This window comes from Piliocolobus tephrosceles, chromosome 5, assembly GCF_002776525.5.
Source record: "Piliocolobus tephrosceles isolate RC106 chromosome 5, ASM277652v3, whole genome shotgun sequence".
NCBI classification, from domain to species: Eukaryota; Metazoa; Chordata; class Mammalia; order Primates; family Cercopithecidae; genus Piliocolobus; species Piliocolobus tephrosceles.
Window position 1 is genome coordinate 138055620 of NC_045438.1, and position 9252 is coordinate 138064871.

Consider the following 9252-nt stretch of genomic DNA (forward strand, 5'->3'; position numbering starts at 1 on the left):
TTTTTATTATGCAATTCTCTGAAGATATTCTTCCGATGGCATTCTTTCCTCTCCATTCCTTGTGTGTCATCATTATTTCTTGCTTATTTCTGTCTTGTGCTCACTCCCTGAAATTTGATCTATCCCTCAGGCCTATCTCAGAAGCCCTTATGAAGCCAGCCTGGATGGAGACACTTCCCTTCTCTGGAACCCATGGCACTTAGCTGCTATGACTTTTGTGCTCATCGCCAAACTGGAATGCACTTCCATTAGACTTATCTTTTCACCATTCTTTAGATTTCTTAAGGCAGGAACTGTCCTGTACTTAGCCCTGCTCTTGGCATGTTGTATTTGCTTGATAATTATTCCTTGAATTTAACTGGAAATTCCAGTTTGGAAAGAGAGGACATATATACACCAAGCATGGTATATTTAAATAAACTGGAGATAATTTTCCTTGAGAAATACCTCCTATTTAAACCTTTGCCACACAAGTATAGGCCTGGAAATAAAAGGTGTGACTAAAAGCTACCTGCTCAGATAACTCTTTGTTGCTGTTGTTTTGAGACGTAGCCTCGTTCTGTCGCCAGGCTGGAGTGCAGTGGTGCAATCTCGGCTCACTGCAACCTCTGCCTCCTGGGTTCAAGCGATTCTCCTTCCTCAGCCACCCGAGTAGCTGGGACTACAGGCGCATGCCACCATACCCAGCTAATTTTTGTATTTTTAGTAGAGACGGGGTTTCACCATGTTGGCCATGCTGGTCTCCAGCTACTGACTTCGTGATCCCCCTGCCTCAGTGATCCCCCTACCTCAGTTGAGGCCTTGACGCCTCAACTCCCAAAGTGCTGGGATTACAGGTGTGAGCCACCGTGCCCGGCCCAGAGAACTCTTTTATTTTGAGACGGAGTCTCACTCTGTCGCCCAGGCTGGAGTGCAGTGAGGCGATCTCGGCTCACTGCAAGCTCCGCCTCCCGGGTTCACGCCATTCTTCTGCCTCAGCCTCCCCAGTAGCTGGGACTACAGGCACCCGCCACCATGACCGGCTAGTTTTTTGTATTTATTTTGTATTTTTTTTTTATTAGAGACGGGGTTTCACCATGTTAGCCAGGATGGTCTCGATCTCCTGACCTCATGATCTGCCCATCTCGGCCTCCCAAAGTGCTGGGATTACAGGCGTGAGCCACCCTGCCTGGCCCCAGAGAACTCTTTTCTTCAGATTTTCTTTACGGATTCTTCAAGCTGTAAAGTAAATGAATATCGTCTCTCATCACCTATACCTAGGAAGTTCTGAGTAACTCTTTCCTGTGGACCCACTGAGTCAGAGGTTCACATCTGGTTGGGCAAGTAGTGGGTGTGATCAGTGACGAATATTCTTTTGGTGTCAGCACCAGCATCAGCTATTTATATGTCAGTGATGCAAATCTCCATATGCAGAGTCCTTGATGCTGTTCGGAGTGCTTTCATACCCATGCCCAAACAGGACCCAGCGGGGGTGGCTGCCCAGAAAAGAAACTTGACAGAGCAGGTCCAAAGGGTCCCTGGTTCCTTGTACTGGAAGAATTAGCCTTCTTCAGGGTAGGAACACAGTGGGAAAGGAGAAGTGGAATGTCACAGTTCTGACAGCCCTTAGCATGGAGATAGCCAGCAGCCAATTAGATATGGGAATTGGAAGCCTAGCAGAGAGGATAGCCGGAGAGTACATTTCAAAGTCATTGCCACATAAACAGGAGTGAAAACCCTGACAGTGGGTGGGATTGCCTGGGAGGATACGGAGGAAGAGGAGGATGGATTGAGAATGGATTCCCAATGCTTGGGCAGTGCATGGAGGATAGGACCCCTGAACAGGCCAGGAAGGTGTGGGTAGAGAGGTCAAGGACAGAGAGGAGAAGTTATTGTAGAAATTGGTAACTTCAATAAATGAGAGAGAGGTCAGCTGTAAGGTAAGAACCAATAAGGGCCCGCTGGATTTGGCGTGGAGCAAAGGGATGGGACGAGTGGAGTACAAACGAAGATGGAAGGTGGACTGCAGTGGTGGCAGAGGGGAATGAAAGTAAGGAGAGCATCGTGGAGATGGAGATGTGCTGCTCGGATCTCTCCCAAGGAAGGACTTGTTGCCCAGCTATGGGAGAGCAGTCAGCAGACAGCCTCAAGCCATCAGCTCCTTCAGGGTTCCCGGGCTGCAAAGAGCTGCCTGGCTTCTCTTCCTGGTCACACCCTTTCTCCTGGCAGCAGCATGTGGTGACTGAGCAGGGCTGGATATAAATGCCTGGCTCTTTCAGTTCAACTTTTTTTGCTTTGATAGACAATACTGCCCCAAGCTCTCCGCAGTTATGAGAGGTGTGGTTGGGCCTGCAGCTCAGTTTAACTTCTCCCTCTGCCCACTCCTGCTTCCTTGCCCTTATTCATAGGTGTTAATTCCTAATTAACATCTTGCATCCCAACTTTATCTCGGTATCTGTTTCCAGAGAACATGATCTCCAACAGAGTCATGGGAACATGTCTTTTGAAGAGTTGGGGGACGGGAAGGAAGTGTTTTTTTAAACACTTAAAAAATTAGTGGGGCATGGTGACATGCCTATAGTCCTAGCTATCGGGAGGCTGAGGTGAAAGGATCACTTGAGCCTAGGGTTCAAGGCTGCAGGGAGCTATGATTTTGGCACTGCATTCCAGCCTGGGTGACAGAGTGAAAACTTGTCTCAAAAAAAAAAAAAAAAAAAAAAAAAAAAAAAAAATTCTATGTGGACTGTCAAGATGGATTTTGTGCACAGATTCTGGAATTCAATGGGTTTGCTATTTCTTCAAACTATGTTATTCATATACGTGCTAAACGTGGCCTCTGTATAATGTGCAAGACATGATAAAAGAATTAGACAGGCCAGGCCCGGTGGCTCACACCTATAGTCCCAGCACTTTGGGAGGCCAAGGTGGGCAGATCACCTGAGGTCGGGAGTTTGAGACCAGCCTGACCAACGTGGAGAAATCCCATCTCTACTAAAAATACAAAATTAGCCGAGTGTAGTGGTGCATGCCTGTAATCCCAGCTACTCAGGAGGCTGAGGCAGGAGAATCGCTTGAACCTGGGAGGTGGAGGTTGCGGTGAGCTGAGATCATGCCATTGCACTTCAACCTGGGCAATAAGAGCGAAACTCCATTTCAAAAAAAAAAAAAAAAAAAGAAGTATTGGACAGAGCAGGATTGAAGTGAGAACCCTCTAGCACCTTAAGATACTATAATTTAATCAGTTCCAGTTTATCCTAACTGTACCATTACTTATTCCATATTTCTTCGTTTATTCCAGAAGTATGTACTTTGGAATGCCAGGAAATGCCTTAATCAAAGGCAGACCCCGGCCTGTCACACGCCCTGGCTCCATCTGTCTGGCAATCCCGGTATGAGAGCACAGAGTGAGGACAGCCTGCTGTGACCTGACCTTGTGGAGCCCCCAGGGGCCCTTGGTGACTATACTCAGCTCTTCTCGGGGCTCACAACACGCTTTACAAAACATCTTTCTGTATCTCATTTGAGGGTTTTTGCCTACAGTCATTGCCAAGGACACTTATCTGTAGTTTTCTTTTTTATTTTTGAGACAGTCTTGCTTTGTCACCCAGGCTGGAGTACAGTGACGTGATCTTGGCTCACTGCAAGCCTTGACTTCCTGGGCTCAAGTGATCCTCCTGCCTCAGTCCCCCAAGTAGCTGGGACTACAGGTGTGCACCACCACCACACCTGGCTATTTTTTTTTGAGACGGAGTTTTGCTCTTCTTGCCCAGGCTGGAGTGCAATGGCACGATCTTGGCTCACTGCAACCTCCGCCTTCCAGGCTCAAGTGATTCTCCTGCCTCAGCCTCCTGAGTAGCTGGGATTACAGGCATGCGCCACCATGCCCAGCTAATTTTGTATTTTTAGTAGAGCCGGGGTTTCTCCATGTTGGTCAGGCTGGTCTCGAACTGCCGACCTCAGGTGATCTGCCCACTGCGGCCTGCCTCCCCAAGTGTTGGGATTACAGGTGTGAGCCACTGTGCCAGGCTAATTTTTGTATTTTTTGTAGAGATGGGGTTTTGCCCAGCTCGTCTTGAACTCCTGAACTCAAGTGATCCATCTGCTTCAGCCTCCCAAAGTGCTAGGATTATAGGCGCAAGCCCCCACACCTGGCCTGATCTGTAATTTTTGACATTCATCTTTTTTCCATCTTTGGGAGTCAGAGCCACACAATCTCCAACTTCTAATACTTTTCAGCCTCTTTGTGATTCCTCAGAGATCGTCGATAGTGACTTGGAGATACTCTCAGTTAATATTTACTTGGGAATGTAATCCATTCAGACCAGGAGGTTTGAACACAATTGGAGCAGCTACTCTTGCTGTTGTTTTTGTTTCAGGTGTTATGGTGATTCCCACTTAGCAATGGCTGTTCTGCTGTTTCCTAGTCAAATGCCATGCTGCTTACTGAGAAGCCAGGGGTGCTGGCTTCTGCTCTTGCTCTGTCATCTGGAAACATTATCCTGTTCCTTTCGACATGGGCAAGGGTCCTGTCCCTAACTTGTCCTTCTTTTTCCTTTGATCTTAACCAGTTTCACTTATACCATGATCAAACTTCCTTACCTTTCCATGTAGGGAACCAGGCACCATCAAGATCAATGCCCTGGCACTCCTTATGTAGTGAGTGATAGATGCTCATGGAAAATGGGGAGAAAAGTAAGGGGCGAAAGGGAGTAGCTCTAAAAAGGACACGTTTGCACTTTCTGACAGTATAGTTGCATATTTTCAATTTATTTTGGCCACCAGATGGCATAACTGGGCTCATTAAGATAAACAAAGAGGATGGCTACTACTCTGAAAAAACAAACAAACAAAAACTCTAGATAATTAATGGTGAAAATCCCCCTGAGAAAGCTCATTTCTAATTCTCACTCCTAGCTGGCTTTTTATACATAGGCAGAGGAGACCCATCGTTGGAATTTTAAGGTTCAAAAAGGAATTTGTCTGTACCTGATGGCCAGAAAACCGCTTCGAAATCGTTAACTGGCATTCAGAATTGTCTGTTCGAAGAATTAGAAATGAGCGTGTCTCTACCTGCTTCTAGCACACACCTTCCTTTGAGGTAAACTCCTTACTGTTGAGCCGTCGGATCTCGGAGTGGATGAAGAGAGTGATGAGGGATTGTTGCTAATATTTGCATTGTTGGGTGAAAATATGCATCGCATTTTGTCAGGAGAAGTGCTGACTGTCCTGTGGAATCTGACGGTGAGTGGCATAAACCCCTAAGGATTAGCTTGTCCCTTTCAGTTACATTTGAATATGATTTGGAACTTGTGGGGTTTGGGTCATGACAAGAAGGGAACTGAGAAAGTAAAAACATTCAGTGCTTGTTTTGTGTTTCCACGTAGTTTTGACCCTGGGAGATTCTAAAGGTCTATTTCTAATATTTGTTCTAGGTGGATAGATTTGTTTATTCAACAAGCATTCCAGGCACCGTATAGGGGCTGGGGAGAAATAGTAAATAAGGCAGAGTTCCAGCTTTCAAAGAGCTTTCTAATTTTGGTTTTTAGTGCCACAGGGGCAAGATGGGAATGCCACAAGGGTCTCTTTGATTGTAGCCCCAGGGAATACTCAGCGCCCAGTTGTGTGAAGTGGGATGCAGTTCCTGGTGAAAGCACAAGTCCTTTAAAAGTTTATTGACTGCAAAGAATAAACCAAAATGGGCCAGGTGCAGTGGTTCACACCTGTAATCCCAGCACTTTGGGAGGCCAAGGCAGGCGGTTCATGAGATCAGGAGTTCAAGACCAACCTGATCAACATGGTGAAACCCCGTCTCTATGAAAAACACAAAAATTAGCTGGGCATAGTGGCGGGTGCCTGTAATCCCAGCTACTTGGGAGGCCGAGGCAGGAGAATCACTTGAACCTGGGAGGCAGAGGTTGCAGTGAGTTGAGATGGCACCATTGCACTCCAGCCCAAGTGACAGAGCAAGACTCCCTCTCAAAAAAAAAAAAAAAAAAAAAAAAAAAAAAAAGAATAAACCAAAATGGCAAAGCTTCTTGACAACATCCCAGCCCATTTCTCCTCCTCCTCCTCCTCCTCCTCCTCCTCCTCCTCCTCCTTCTTCTTCTCCTCTTCCTCCTCCTCCTTCTCCTTTTTTTTTTGGAGATGGAGTCTTGCTCTGTTGCCTAGGCTGGAATGCAGTGGCGTGAGCCACCCCGCCCAACCATCCCAGCCCATTTCTTATACAAAGAAACACTGAAGGTTTACTACAGAAAGAAAGAGACAGTAGAATAATGGGAACCACATTGCAAAAATGTAAATCGCTCACTGGTGACTGCCAGGATTTTGATGATCTAATAAAATGACTGGCATATGAAGTGGAGCAAATGCACCCTCCTGTGATCAGCCAGAGGTTTCAGCAGCAGTGGGAGATGCATACCAGTAGGCAGTGCAGAGGGTGGATTAGAGAGGATCCAAACTGGTATCAGGGGTTGGGTGTGATGGCTCACATCTGTTATCCCAGCACTTTGGGAGGCCAACATGGGAGAATTGCTTGAGCCAGGAGTTCGAGACCAGCCTAGGCAACTTAGTGAGACCTCATCTCTACAAAAGTTTTAAACAATTAGCCAGATGTGGTGGCGCATGCCTGTAGTCCCAGATACTCAGGAGGCTGAGGTGGGAAGATCGCTGAAGCCCAGGAGATGGAAGCTGCAGTGACCCATAATCATGCCACTGCATACCAGCCTAGGCAACAGAGCAAGATCCCATTTCAAAAAAGAAAGAAAGAAGAAAAAACTGGTGTCAGGAAAAATAGTTGGGAAGCTATGGAAATTGCTCCAGTGAGAGGTGATGAACGTCTGAATTAGTGGCAGGTGTCTCTCTGAGCCTATTGAGTTTCAGGGGATTGTTTGATTAAAAAAAAAACAAACAAATTAGCTGGGTGTGGTGGTGGGTGCCTGTAATCCCAGCTACTTGGGAGGCTGAGGCAGGAGAATCACTTGAACCCGGGAGGCGGAGGTTGCCGTGAACTGAGATGGCACCATTACACTCCAGGCTGGGTGACAGTGCAAGACTCCGTCTCAAAGAAAAAAAAAAAAAAAAAAAAAAAGAAGACAGTGGTTAAGGGACTGAGTGGGGACAGATGGGAGATGAATTTCAGGGTGGGAAGGGTGGATATAAGGTGAAGGAGAGGAAGAATGACTCTGGAGAGAACACCACCTCTAGTGGCCTGACCCTAAGGCCTGTGTGCTTTCTCTCATATTGTGCTGCCTTGTCATATAATGAGGATTCCACTTTAGTCCAACTCTTCCATTTTACAGTGAAAGGAGGAAATTAAAACCCAGGAAATGGAAACCTTCATTTATGGAAAAGCTGCACGTTGCTGGAAGAGCAAGAATAGAAGTCAAGTCTCCCTTCCCTGATCCGACCCTCTTCTGCCGATTCATGACAGGGTGCACGTTAGAACTACCTGCAGAGCCTTCCAAGTGGCATGTGCCTGGCCCATCCCCAGATCCAGTGAACCAGAATCCCTGGGCTGGGACCACTGGCTCATTTCAGACAGTGACACCATCTCTTCCTGATGCAACCTTCCATAGCACATTCTGCTTGGACCACTTTCTCTTTCTCTGTTTTATAATTGCACATTACATACAACCACTGATAACTGAAAAGGCTCGCAGTGTTTGGATGAGGAGCCCTATGCAAACAAATACCACAGTTCTTCCTCATAGACCCACTTAACTGATTTGCAGACATCTCACTGAAACCGCAGGGGAGAGATTTTAGAAGGCTACGCTCCAGTAAGGAAAGATTAATGGAAGTAATTGTTCAGTAAGCAGTTACCAATCTAAGTTTTATAAAATTGATAGTCTCTTTATGAGTGTATTTTAGTAAAAATAGGGAATAGCTTTTTTTTTTTTTTGAGATGGAGTCTCGCTTTGTCACCTAGGCTGGAGTGCAATGGCGCCATCTCGGCTCACTGCAACCTTTGCCTCCTAGGTTCAAGCGATTCTCCTGCCTCAGCCTCCCAAGTAGCTGGGATTACAGGCACCTGACACCACGCCTGGCTAATTTTTGTATTTTTAGTAGAGACGGGGTTTTGCCATGTTGGCCAGGCTGGTCTTGAACTCCTGACCTCAAGTGATCTGCCTGCCTCGGCCTCCCAGAGTGCTGGGATTACAGGTGTGAGCCACCGTGCCTGGCAGGGAATAGTTTTAAAACATAAAAAACCAAAAGTTTTTTAAAAACATGGGTTTTCTAAATATTTTAGTCTCCCCTATCCCTAATTTTTCATAAAGTCCTTATTTTCTTAATCACAATGTTTTCATCCAAGGACGCTTTTAGGAACAGGACCCCAGGGTTAGGGCAGGAATACTCTAGTGTTATTTTAACAGTCTTTATCAACTAGAAAGGCAAAAATAAATTTAGATTTGTTTTCATTATTAATGAAGTTGAATTGTTTGTTGATAATTGTTAATTAGTTATGGTGTTTCTGTTATAAATTGTCTGTGTCTGAATTTCTCACACAGTACAATATAAAATACAAACAGCTGTGGGGTACTTTCTAGGTGCTAGTTACTGTTCTAAGAGCTTTAAATGGAATAATTCAGTTAATCCTGCCCTACGGTACAAAAATTAGTCTCCTATGATGGAGAAAATAGAAGCATGGAGAGGTCAAGTAACTTGTCCAAAGTCATACCCAGAAAGGCTGTATTCAGAGCTTGTTGCCAACATTTTCTTTATTTATCTGTGTTTCATTTTTTCTTTTTTCTTTTTCTTTTTTTTTTTTTGAGACGGAGTCTCGCTCTGTCGCCCAGGCTGGAGTGCAGTAGCCGGATCTCAGCTCACTGCAAGCTCCGCTTCCTGGGTTTACGCCATTCTCCTGCCTCAGCCTCCCGAGTAGCTGGGACTATAGGCGCCCACCACCTCGCCCGGCTAGTTTTTTGTATTTTTTAGTAGAGACGGGGTTTCACTGTGTTAGCTAGGATGGTCTCGATCTCCTGACCTCGTGATCCGCCCGTCTCGGCCTCCCAAAGTGCTGGGATTACAGGCTTGAGCCACCGCGCCCAGCCGTGTTTCATTTTTTCTATTAAATATAAAGATTAGCCAGGCGTGGTGACTCACACCTTTAATCCCAGCACTTTCGGAGGCGGAGGAGGGTGGATCTCTTGAGGTCAGGAGTTCAAGATCAGCCTGGCCAACATGGTGAAACCCTGTCTCTACTAAAAACACAAAAAATTAGCTGGACATGGTGGCCTGTGCCTGTAGTTTCAGGTACTTAGGTACTCGAGGGGC